Source organism: Narcine bancroftii, assembly GCF_036971445.1.
Source record: "Narcine bancroftii isolate sNarBan1 chromosome 14 unlocalized genomic scaffold, sNarBan1.hap1 SUPER_14_unloc_1, whole genome shotgun sequence".
Classification (NCBI taxonomy): domain Eukaryota; kingdom Metazoa; phylum Chordata; class Chondrichthyes; order Torpediniformes; family Narcinidae; genus Narcine; species Narcine bancroftii.
This window is the reverse complement of record NW_027211810.1, coordinates 383,637-396,391: the sequence shown is the minus strand read 5'-3', so window position 1 is coordinate 396,391 and position 12,755 is coordinate 383,637.

Here is a 12,755-nt window from a genome sequence, read left to right as displayed (position 1 = left end):
TTGTTAAAAGTTTTACAAAAACTATTAATACTTAAACATGAAAATTCATAGATGTGAAACTATGTTTAAACATTTCTCAAAAATGCATTTATTTTAATGATTGTCGGTTCAATTTAACATTTATGTTATTGTTATTAAAATTGACATGTAGTAGTGAATTTATGGATCTAAATTTTATTTTCTTGTTGCAAGGTACTATTAAAACCTCTGACAAACTTTTTACATGTGCTGTTAAACTGTATGCATTGTACTTCATAGCTGAGAAAACCAAGTTTAATCTTTTGCTGAAAAAGATTTATTTCAATGTTTTAGCTCCATATTAGCATTTATTTCCATGTTTTAAGATTGTAATATAAATGCGAATTTCTTTATCTACATTTTGCTTTCTGCATGAAAAGTACATTTTCCAACTTCTTTAAACTTTTAACGTGGTCTTAATATTTAAACATGATAATTCATAGATTAAAAACCATGTTTAAACAATTCTCAAAAAAAGCATTTCTTTTAACGTTTGTAGTTTCATTTTAGCATTTAAGTTATTGTTTTTAAAATTACAATGTAGTAGTGAGTTTATGGATCTACATTTTATTTTCTTGTAGAAAGGTACTTTAAAAACCTCTGACAAACTTTTTACATGTGCTGTTAAACTGTATACAATGTACTTCATAACTGAGAAAACTATGTTTAATCTTTTGCTAAAAAAACATTTATTTCAATGTTTCTAGCTTTATATTAGCATTTATTTCCATGCTTTGAGATTGAAATTTAAAAGCGAATTTCTTTATCTACATTTTGCTTTCTGTGTGTAAAGTACATTTTCCAACTTCTTTAAACTTTAACGTGGTCTTAATAGTTAAACATGCAAATTCATAGATGTGAAACCATGTTTAAATATTTCTCAAAAAACATTTATTTTTATGTATCTAATTTAATTTTACCATTTATATTATTCTTTTCAAAATTGAAATCTATATGTGAATTTCAAGTCTACATTATAGTTGCTTGTAGAAAACTACTTTTACAACCTCTGACAAACTTTTTACATGTGCTGTTAAACTGTATACAATGTACTTCATAGCTGAGAAAACTGTTTATTCATTTGCTAAAAAACATTTATTTCAATGTTTCTAGCTCCATATTAGCATTTATTTCCGTTTTGCGATTGAAATTTAAATGGAAATTTCTTTATCTACATTTTGCTTTTTGCATGTAAAGTACATTTTCCAACTTCTTCAAACTTTTTACGTGGTCTTAATATTTAAACATGAAAATTCATAGATGTGAAACCATGTTTAATCATTTCTCAAAAAAGCATTTATCTTTATGTTTGTAATTTCATTTCACCATTTATATTATTCTTTTGATTTCTTGTAGAAAAGTACTTTTTTGCATGTGTTGTTTCATAGTTGTGAAACCATGTTTAAACATTTCTCAAAAAAGCTTTTCTTTCTATGCTTGTAATTTCCTTTTACCATTTATTTTATGCTTTTCAAAATTGAAATCTGGATGTGAATTTTAAGTCGACATTTTAGATGCTTGTAGAAATATACTTTACAACCTCTGAAGAACGTTTTTCATGTACTGTTTATATATTAACAAGTAAGTTCATAGATGAGAAACCTATGTTTTATCTTTCCATAAAATGCATTTATTTCAATGTGTGAACATTTATTTTAGCAGTTATTTTTACTTTTTCTAATTGAAATTTAAACGTGTATTTCTTTATCTACATTTTCTTTTCAGGTTGTAAACTATATTTTTAAACTTTGTTAGTTTTACAAAAACTATTAATACTTAAACATGAAAATTCATAGATGTGAAACTATGTTTAAACATTTCTCAAAAATGCATTTATTTTAATGATTGTCGGTTCAATTTAACATTTATGTTATTGTTTTTAAAATTGACATGTAGTAGTGAATTTATGGATCTAAATTTTATTTTCTTGTTGCAAGGTACTATTAAAACCTCTGACAAACTTTTTACATGTGCTGTTAAACTGTATGCATTGTACTTCATAGCTGAGAAAACCAAGTTTAATCTTTTGCTGAAAAAGATTTATTTCAATGTTTTAGCTCCATATTAGCATTTATTTCCATGTTTTAAGATTGTAATATAAATGCGAATTTCTTTATCTACATTTTGCTTTCTGCATGAAAAGTACATTTTCCAACTTCTTTAAACTTTTAACGTGGTCTTAATATTTAAACATGATAATTCATAGATTAAAAACCATGTTTAAACAATTCTCAAAAAAAGTATTTCTTTTAACGTTTGTAGTTTCATTTTAGCATTTAAGTTATTGTTTTTAAAATTACAATGTAGTAGTGAGTTTATGGATCTACATTTTATTTTCTTGTAGAAAGGTACTTTTAAAACCTCTGACAAACTTTTTACATGTGCTGTTAAACTGTATACAATGTACTTCATAACTGAGAAAACTGTTTAATCTTTTGCTAAAAAAACATTTATTTCAATGTTTCTAGCTTTATATTAGCATTTATTTCCATGTTTTGAGATTGAAATTTAAAAGCGAATTTCTTTATCTACATTTTGCTTTCTGTGTGTAAAGTACATTTTCCAACTTCTTTAAACTTTAACGTGGTCTTAATAGTTAAACATGCAAATTCATAGATGTGAAACCATGTTTAAATATTTCTCAAAAAACATTTATTTTTATGTATCTAATTTAATTTTACCATTTATATTATTCTTTTCAAAATTGAAATCTATATGTGAATTTCAAGTCTACATTATAGTTGCTTGTAGAAAACTACTTTTACAACCTCTGACAAACTTTTTACATGTGCTGTTAAACTGTATACAATGTACTTCATAGCTGAGAAAACTGTTTATTCATTTGCTAAAAAACATTTATTTCAATGTTTCTAGCTCCATATTAGCATTTATTTCCGTTTTGCGATTGAAATTTAAATGGAAATTTCTTTATCTACATTTTGGTTTTTGCATGTAAAGTACATTTTCCAACTTCTTCAAACTTTTTACGTGGTCTTAATATTTAAACATGAAAATTCATAGATGTGAAACCATGTTTAATCATTTCTCAAAAAAGCATTTATCTTTATGTTTGTAATTTCATTTCACCATTTATATTATTCTTTTTATTTCTTGTAGAAAAGTACTTTTTTGCATGTGTTGTTTCATAGTTGTGAAACCATGTTTAAACATTTCTCAAAAAAGCTTTTCTTTCTATGTTTGTAATTTCCTTTTACCATTTATATTATGCTTTTCAAAATTGAAATCTGGATGTGAATTTTAAGTCTACATTTTAGATGCTTGTAGAAATATACTTTACAACCTCTGAAGAACGTTTTTCATGTACTGTTTATATATTAACAAGTAAGTTCATAGATGAGAAACCTATGTTTTATATTTCCATAAAATGCATTTATTTCAATGTGTGAACATTTATTTTAGCAGTTATTTTTACTTTTTCTAATTGAAATTTAAACGTGTATTTCTTTATCTACATTTTCTTTTCAGGTTGTAAACTATATTTTTAAACTTTGTTAAAAGTTTTACAAAAACTATTAATACTTAAACATGAAAATTCATAGATGTGAAACTATGTTTAAACATTTCTCAAAAATGCATTTATTTTAATGATTGTCGGTTCAATTTAACATTTATGTTATTGTTATTAAAATTGACATGTAGTAGTGAATTTATGGATCTAAATTTTATTTTCTTGTTGCAAGGTACTATTAAAACCTCTGACAAACTTTTTACATGTGCTGTTAAACTGTATGCATTGTACTTCATAGCTGAGAAAACCAAGTTTAATCTTTTGCTGAAAAAGATTTATTTCAATGTTTTAGCTCCATATTAGCATTTATTTCCATGTTTTAAGATTGTAATATAAATGCGAATTTCTTTATCTACATTTTGCTTTCTGCATGAAAAGTACATTTTCCAACTTCTTTAAACTTTTAACGTGGTCTTAATATTTAAACATGATAATTCATAGATTAAAAACCATGTTTAAACAATTCTCAAAAAAAGCATTTCTTTTAACGTTTGTAGTTTCATTTTAGCATTTAAGTTATTGTTTTTAAAATTACAATGTAGTAGTGAGTTTATGGATCTACATTTTATTTTCTTGTAGAAAGGTACTTTAAAAACCTCTGACAAACTTTTTACATGTGCTGTTAAACTGTATACAATGTACTTCATAACTGAGAAAACTATGTTTAATCTTTTGCTAAAAAAACATTTATTTCAATGTTTCTAGCTTTATATTAGCATTTATTTCCATGCTTTGAGATTGAAATTTAAAAGCGAATTTCTTTATCTACATTTTGCTTTCTGTGTGTAAAGTACATTTTCCAACTTCTTTAAACTTTAACGTGGTCTTAATAGTTAAACATGCAAATTCATAGATGTGAAACCATGTTTAAATATTTCTCAAAAAACATTTATTTTTATGTATCTAATTTAATTTTACCATTTATATTATTCTTTTCAAAATTGAAATCTATATGTGAATTTCAAGTCTACATTATAGTTGCTTGTAGAAAACTACTTTTACAACCTCTGACAAACTTTTTACATGTGCTGTTAAACTGTATACAATGTACTTCATAGCTGAGAAAACTGTTTATTCATTTGCTAAAAAACATTTATTTCAATGTTTCTAGCTCCATATTAGCATTTATTTCCGTTTTGCGATTGAAATTTAAATGGAAATTTCTTTATCTACATTTTGGTTTTTGCATGTAAAGTACATTTTCCAACTTCTTCAAACTTTTTACGTGGTCTTAATATTTAAACATGAAAATTCATAGATGTGAAACCATGTTTAATCATTTCTCAAAAAAGCATTTATCTTTATGTTTGTAATTTCATTTCACCATTTATATTATTCTTTTGATTTCTTGTAGAAAAGTACTTTTTTGCATGTGTTGTTTCATAGTTGTGAAACCATGTTTAAACATTTCTCAAAAAAGCTTTTCTTTCTATGTTTGTAATTTCCTTTTACCATTTATATTATGCTTTTCAAAATTGAAATCTGGATGTGAATTTTAAGTCTACATTTTAGATGCTTGTAGAAATATACTTTACAACCTCTGAAGAACGTTTTTCATGTACTGTTTATATATTAACAAGTAAGTTCATAGATGAGAAACCTATGTTTTATATTTCCATAAAATGCATTTATTTCAATGTGTGAACATTTATTTTAGCAGTTATTTTTACTTTTTCTAATTGAAATTTAAACGTGTATTTCTTTATCTACATTTTCTTTTCAGGTTGTAAACTATATTTTTAAACTTTGTTAAAAGTTTTACAAAAACTATTAATACTTAAACATGAAAATTCATAGATGTGAAACTATGTTTAAACATTTCTCAAAAATGCATTTATTTTAATGATTGTCGGTTCAATTTAACATTTATGTTATTGTTATTAAAATTGACATGTAGTAGTGAATTTATGGATCTAAATTTTATTTTCTTGTTGCAAGGTACTATTAAAACCTCTGACAAACTTTTTACATGTGCTGTTAAACTGTATGCATTGTACTTCATAGCTGAGAAAACCAAGTTTAATCTTTTGCTGAAAAAGATTTATTTCAATGTTTTAGCTCCATATTAGCATTTATTTCCATGTTTTAAGATTGTAATATAAATGCGAATTTCTTTATCTACATTTTGCTTTCTGCATGAAAAGTACATTTTCCAACTTCTTTAAACTTTTAACGTGGTCTTAATATTTAAACATGATAATTCATAGATTAAAAACCATGTTTAAACAATTCTCAAAAAAAGCATTTCTTTTAACGTTTGTAGTTTCATTTTAGCATTTAAGTTATTGTTTTTAAAATTACAATGTAGTAGTGAGTTTATGGATCTACATTTTATTTTCTTGTAGAAAGGTACTTTAAAAACCTCTGACAAACTTTTTACATGTGCTGTTAAACTGTATACAATGTACTTCATAACTGAGAAAACTATGTTTAATCTTTTGCTAAAAAAACATTTATTTCAATGTTTCTAGCTTTATATTAGCATTTATTTCCATGCTTTGAGATTGAAATTTAAAAGCGAATTTCTTTATCTACATTTTGCTTTCTGTGTGTAAAGTACATTTTCCAACTTCTTTAAACTTTAACGTGGTCTTAATAGTTAAACATGCAAATTCATAGATGTGAAACCATGTTTAAATATTTCTCAAAAAACATTTATTTTTATGTATCTAATTTAATTTTACCATTTATATTATTCTTTTCAAAATTGAAATCTATATGTGAATTTCAAGTCTACATTATAGTTGCTTGTAGAAAACTACTTTTACAACCTCTGACAAACTTTTTACATGTGCTGTTAAACTGTATACAATGTACTTCATAGCTGAGAAAACTGTTTATTCATTTGCTAAAAAACATTTATTTCAATGTTTCTAGCTCCATATTAGCATTTATTTCCGTTTTGCGATTGAAATTTAAATGGAAATTTCTTTATCTACATTTTGCTTTTTGCATGTAAAGTACATTTTCCAACTTCTTCAAACTTTTTACGTGGTCTTAATATTTAAACATGAAAATTCATAGATGTGAAACCATGTTTAATCATTTCTCAAAAAAGCATTTATCTTTATGTTTGTAATTTCATTTCACCATTTATATTATTCTTTTGATTTCTTGTAGAAAAGTACTTTTTTGCATGTGTTGTTTCATAGTTGTGAAACCATGTTTAAACATTTCTCAAAAAAGCTTTTCTTTCTATGTTTGTAATTTCCTTTTACCATTTATTTTATGCTTTTCAAAATTGAAATCTGGATGTGAATTTTAAGTCGACATTTTAGATGCTTGTAGAAATATACTTTACAACCTCTGAAGAACGTTTTTCATGTACTGTTTATATATTAACAAGTAAGTTCATAGATGAGAAACCTATGTTTTATCTTTCCATAAAATGCATTTATTTCAATGTGTGAACATTTATTTTAGCAGTTATTTTTACTTTTTCTAATTGAAATTTAAACGTGTATTTCTTTATCTACATTTTCTTTTCAGGTTGTAAACTATATTTTTAAACTTTGTTCAAAGTTTTACAAAAACTATTAATACTTAAACATGAAAATTCATAGATGTGAAACTATGTTTAAACATTTCTCAAAAATGCATTTATTTTAATGATTGTCGGTTCAATTTAACATTTATGTTATTGTTATTAAAATTGACATGTAGTAGTGAATTTATGGATCTAAATTTTATTTTCTTGTTGCAAGGTACTATTAAAACCTCTGACAAACTTTTTACATGTGCTGTTAAACTGTATGCATTGTACTTCATAGCTGAGAAAACCAAGTTTAATCTTTTGCTGAAAAAGATTTATTTCAATGTTTTAGCTCCATATTAGCATTTATTTCCATGTTTTAAGATTGTAATATAAATGCGAATTTCTTTATCTACATTTTGCTTTCTGCATGAAAAGTACATTTTCCAACTTCTTTAAACTTTTAACGTGGTCTTAATATTTAAACATGATAATTCATAGATTAAAAACCATGTTTAAACAATTCTCAAAAAAAGCATTTCTTTTAACGTTTGTAGTTTCATTTTAGCATTTAAGTTATTGTTTTTAAAATTACAATGTAGTAGTGAGTTTATGGATCTACATTTTATTTTCTTGTAGAAAGGTACTTTAAAAACCTCTGACAAACTTTTTACATGTGCTGTTAAACTGTATACAATGTACTTCATAACTGAGAAAACTATGTTTAATCTTTTGCTAAAAAAACATTTATTTCAATGTTTCTAGCTTTATATTAGCATTTATTTCCATGCTTTGAGATTGAAATTTAAAAGCGAATTTCTTTATCTACATTTTGCTTTCTGTGTGTAAAGTACATTTTCCAACTTCTTTAAACTTTAACGTGGTCTTAATAGTTAAACATGCAAATTCATAGATGTGAAACCATGTTTAAATATTTCTCAAAAAACATTTATTTTTATGTATCTAATTTAATTTTACCATTTATATTATTCTTTTCAAAATTGAAATCTATATGTGAATTTCAAGTCTACATTATAGTTGCTTGTAGAAAACTACTTTTACAACCTCTGACAAACTTTTTACATGTGCTGTTAAACTGTATACAATGTACTTCATAGCTGAGAAAACTGTTTATTCATTTGCTAAAAAACATTTATTTCAATGTTTCTAGCTCCATATTAGCATTTATTTCCGTTTTGCGATTGAAATTTAAATGGAAATTTCTTTATCTACATTTTGCTTTTTGCATGTAAAGTACATTTTCCAACTTCTTCAAACTGTTTACGTGGTCTTAATATTTAAACATGAAAATTCATAGATGTGAAACCATGTTTAATCATTTCTCAAAAAAGCATTTATCTTTATGTTTGTAATTTCATTTCACCATTTATATTATTCTTTTGATTTCTTGTAGAAAAGTACTTTTTTGCATGTGTTGTTTCATAGTTGTGAAACCATGTTTAAACATTTCTCAAAAAAGCTTTTCTTTCTATGTTTGTAATTTCCTTTTACCATTTATTTTATGCTTTTCAAAATTGAAATCTGGATGTGAATTTTAAGTCGACATTTTAGATGCTTGTAGAAATATACTTTACAACCTCTGAAGAACGTTTTTCATGTACTGTTTATATATTAACAAGTAAGTTCATAGATGAGAAACCTATGTTTTATCTTTCCATAAAATGCATTTATTTCAATGTGTGAACATTTATTTTAGCAGTTATTTTTACTTTTTCTAATTGAAATTTAAACGTGTATTTCTTTATCTACATTTTCTTTTCAGGTTGTAAACTATATTTTTAAACTTTGTTAAAAGTTTTACAAAAACTATTAATACTTAAACATGAAAATTCATAGATGTGAAACTATGTTTAAACATTTCTCAAAAATGCATTTATTTTAATGATTGTCGGTTCAATTTAACATTTATGTTATTGTTATTAAAATTGACATGTAGTAGTGAATTTATGGATCTAAATTTTATTTTCTTGTTGCAAGGTACTATTAAAACCTCTGACAAACTTTTTACATGTGCTGTTAAACTGTATGCATTGTACTTCATAGCTGAGAAAACCAAGTTTAATCTTTTGCTGAAAAAGATTTATTTCAATGTTTTAGCTACATATTAGCATTTATTTCCATGTTTTAAGATTGTAATATAAATGCGAATTTCTTTATCTACATTTTGCTTTCTGCATGAAAAGTACATTTTCCAACTTCTTTAAACTTTTAACGTGGTCTTAATATTTAAACATGATAATTCATAGATTAAAAACCATGTTTAAACAATTCTCAAAAAAAGCATTTCTTTTAACGTTTGTAGTTTCATTTTAGCATTTAAGTTATTGTTTTTAAAATTACAATGTAGTAGTGAGTTTATGGATCTACATTTTATTTTCTTGTAGAAAGGTACTTTTAAAACCTCTGACAAACTTTTTACATGTGCTGTTAAACTGTATACAATGTACTTCATAACTGAGAAAACTGTTTAATCTTTTGCTAAAAAAACATTTATTTCAATGTTTCTAGCTTTATATTAGCATTTATTTCCATGTTTTGAGATTGAAATTTAAAAGCGAATTTCTTTATCTACATTTTGCTTTCTGTGTGTAAAGTACATTTTCCAACTTCTTTAAACTTTAACGTGGTCTTAATAGTTAAACATGCAAATTCATAGATGTGAAACCATGTTTAAATATTTCTCAAAAAACATTTATTTTTATGTATCTAATTTAATTTTACCATTTATATTATTCTTTTCAAAATTGAAATCTATATGTGAATTTCAAGTCTACATTATAGTTGCTTGTAGAAAACTACTTTTACAACCTCTGACAAACTTTTTACATGTGCTGTTAAACTGTATACAATGTACTTCATAGCTGAGAAAACTGTTTATTCATTTGCTAAAAAACATTTATTTCAATGTTTCTAGCTCCATATTAGCATTTATTTCCGTTTTGCGATTGAAATTTAAATGGAAATTTCTTTATCTACATTTTGGTTTTTGCATGTAAAGTACATTTTCCAACTTCTTCAAACTTTTTACGTGGTCTTAATATTTAAACATGAAAATTCATAGATGTGAAACCATGTTTAATCATTTCTCAAAAAAGCATTTATCTTTATGTTTGTAATTTCATTTCACCATTTATATTATTCTTTTGATTTCTTGTAGAAAAGTACTTTTTTGCATGTGTTGTTTCATAGTTGTGAAACCATGTTTAAACATTTCTCAAAAAAGCTTTTCTTTCTATGTTTGTAATTTCCTTTTACCATTTATATTATGCTTTTCAAAATTGAAATCTGGATGTGAATTTTAAGTCTACATTTTAGATGCTTGTAGAAATATACTTTACAACCTCTGAAGAACGTTTTTCATGTACTGTTTATATATTAACAAGTAAGTTCATAGATGAGAAACCTATGTTTTATCTTTCCATAAAATGCATTTATTTCAATGTGTGAACATTTATTTTAGCAGTTATTTTTACTTTTTCTAATTGAAATTTAAACGTGTATTTCTTTATCTACATTTTCTTTTCAGGTTGTAAACTATATTTTTAAACTTTGTTAAAAGTTTTACAAAAACTATTAATACTTAAACATGAAAATTCATAGATGTGAAACTATGTTTAAACATTTCTCAAAAATGCATTTATTTTAATGATTGTCGGTTCAATTTAACATTTATGTTATTGTTATTAAAATTGACATGTAGTAGTGAATTTATGGATCTAAATTTTATTTTCTTGTTGCAAGGTACTATTAAAACCTCTGACAAACTTTTTACATGTGCTGTTAAACTGTATGCATTGTACTTCATAGCTGAGAAAACCAAGTTTAATCTTTTGCTGAAAAAGATTTATTTCAATGTTTTAGCTCCATATTAGCATTTATTTCCATGTTTTAAGATTGTAATATAAATGCGAATTTCTTTATCTACATTTTGCTTTCTGCATGAAAAGTACATTTTCCAACTTCTTTAAACTTTTAACGTGGTCTTAATATTTAAACATGATAATTCATAGATTAAAAACCATGTTTAAACAATTCTCAAAAAAAGCATTTCTTTTAACGTTTGTAGTTTCATTTTAGCATTTAAGTTATTGTTTTTAAAATTACAATGTAGTAGTGAGTTTATGGATCTACATTTTATTTTCTTGTAGAAAGGTACTTTAAAAACCTCTGACAAACTTTTTACATGTGCTGTTAAACTGTATACAATGTACTTCATAACTGAGAAAACTATGTTTAATCTTTTGCTAAAAAAACATTTATTTCAATGTTTCTAGCTTTATATTAGCATTTATTTCCATGCTTTGAGATTGAAATTTAAAAGCGAATTTCTTTATCTACATTTTGCTTTCTGTGTGTAAAGTACATTTTCCAACTTCTTTAAACTTTAACGTGGTCTTAATAGTTAAACATGCAAATTCATAGATGTGAAACCATGTTTAAATATTTCTCAAAAAACATTTATTTTTATGTATCTAATTTAATTTTACCATTTATATTATTCTTTTCAAAATTGAAATCTATATGTGAATTTCAAGTCTACATTATAGTTGCTTGTAGAAAACTACTTTTACAACCTCTGACAAACTTTTTACATGTGCTGTTAAACTGTATACAATGTACTTCATAGCTGAGAAAACTGTTTATTCATTTGCTAAAAAACATTTATTTCAATGTTTCTAGCTCCATATTAGCATTTATTTCCGTTTTGCGATTGAAATTTAAATGGAAATTTCTTTATCTACATTTTGCTTTTTGCATGTAAAGTACATTTTCCAACTTCTTCAAACTTTTTACGTGGTCTTAATATTTAAACATGAAAATTCATAGATGTGAAACCATGTTTAATCATTTCTCAAAAAAGCATTTATCTTTATGTTTGTAATTTCATTTCACCATTTATATTATTCTTTTGATTTCTTGTAGAAAAGTACTTTTTTGCATGTGTTGTTTCATAGTTGTGAAACCATGTTTAAACATTTCTCAAAAAAGCTTTTCTTTCTATGCTTGTAATTTCCTTTTACCATTTATTTTATGCTTTTCAAAATTGAAATCTGGATGTGAATTTTAAGTCGACATTTTAGATGCTTGTAGAAATATACTTTACAACCTCTGAAGAACGTTTTTCATGTACTGTTTATATATTAACAAGTAAGTTCATAGATGAGAAACCTATGTTTTATCTTTCCATAAAATGCATTTATTTCAATGTGTGAACATTTATTTTAGCAGTTATTTTTACTTTTTCTAATTGAAATTTAAACGTGTATTTCTTTATCTACATTTTCTTTTCAGGTTGTAAACTATATTTTTAAACTTTGTTAGTTTTACAAAAACTATTAATACTTAAACATGAAAATTCATAGATGTGAAACTATGTTTAAACATTTCTCAAAAATGCATTTATTTTAATGATTGTCGGTTCAATTTAACATTTATGTTATTGTTTTTAAAATTGACATGTAGTAGTGAATTTATGGATCTAAATTTTATTTTCTTGTTGCAAGGTACTATTAAAACCTCTGACAAACTTTTTACATGTGCTGTTAAACTGTATGCATTGTACTTCATAGCTGAGAAAACCAAGTTTAATCTTTTGCTGAAAAAGATTTATTTCAATGTTTTAGCTCCATATTAGCATTTATTTCCATGTTTTAAGATTGTAATATAAATGCGAATTTCTTTATCTACATTTTGCTTTCTGCATGAAAAGTACAT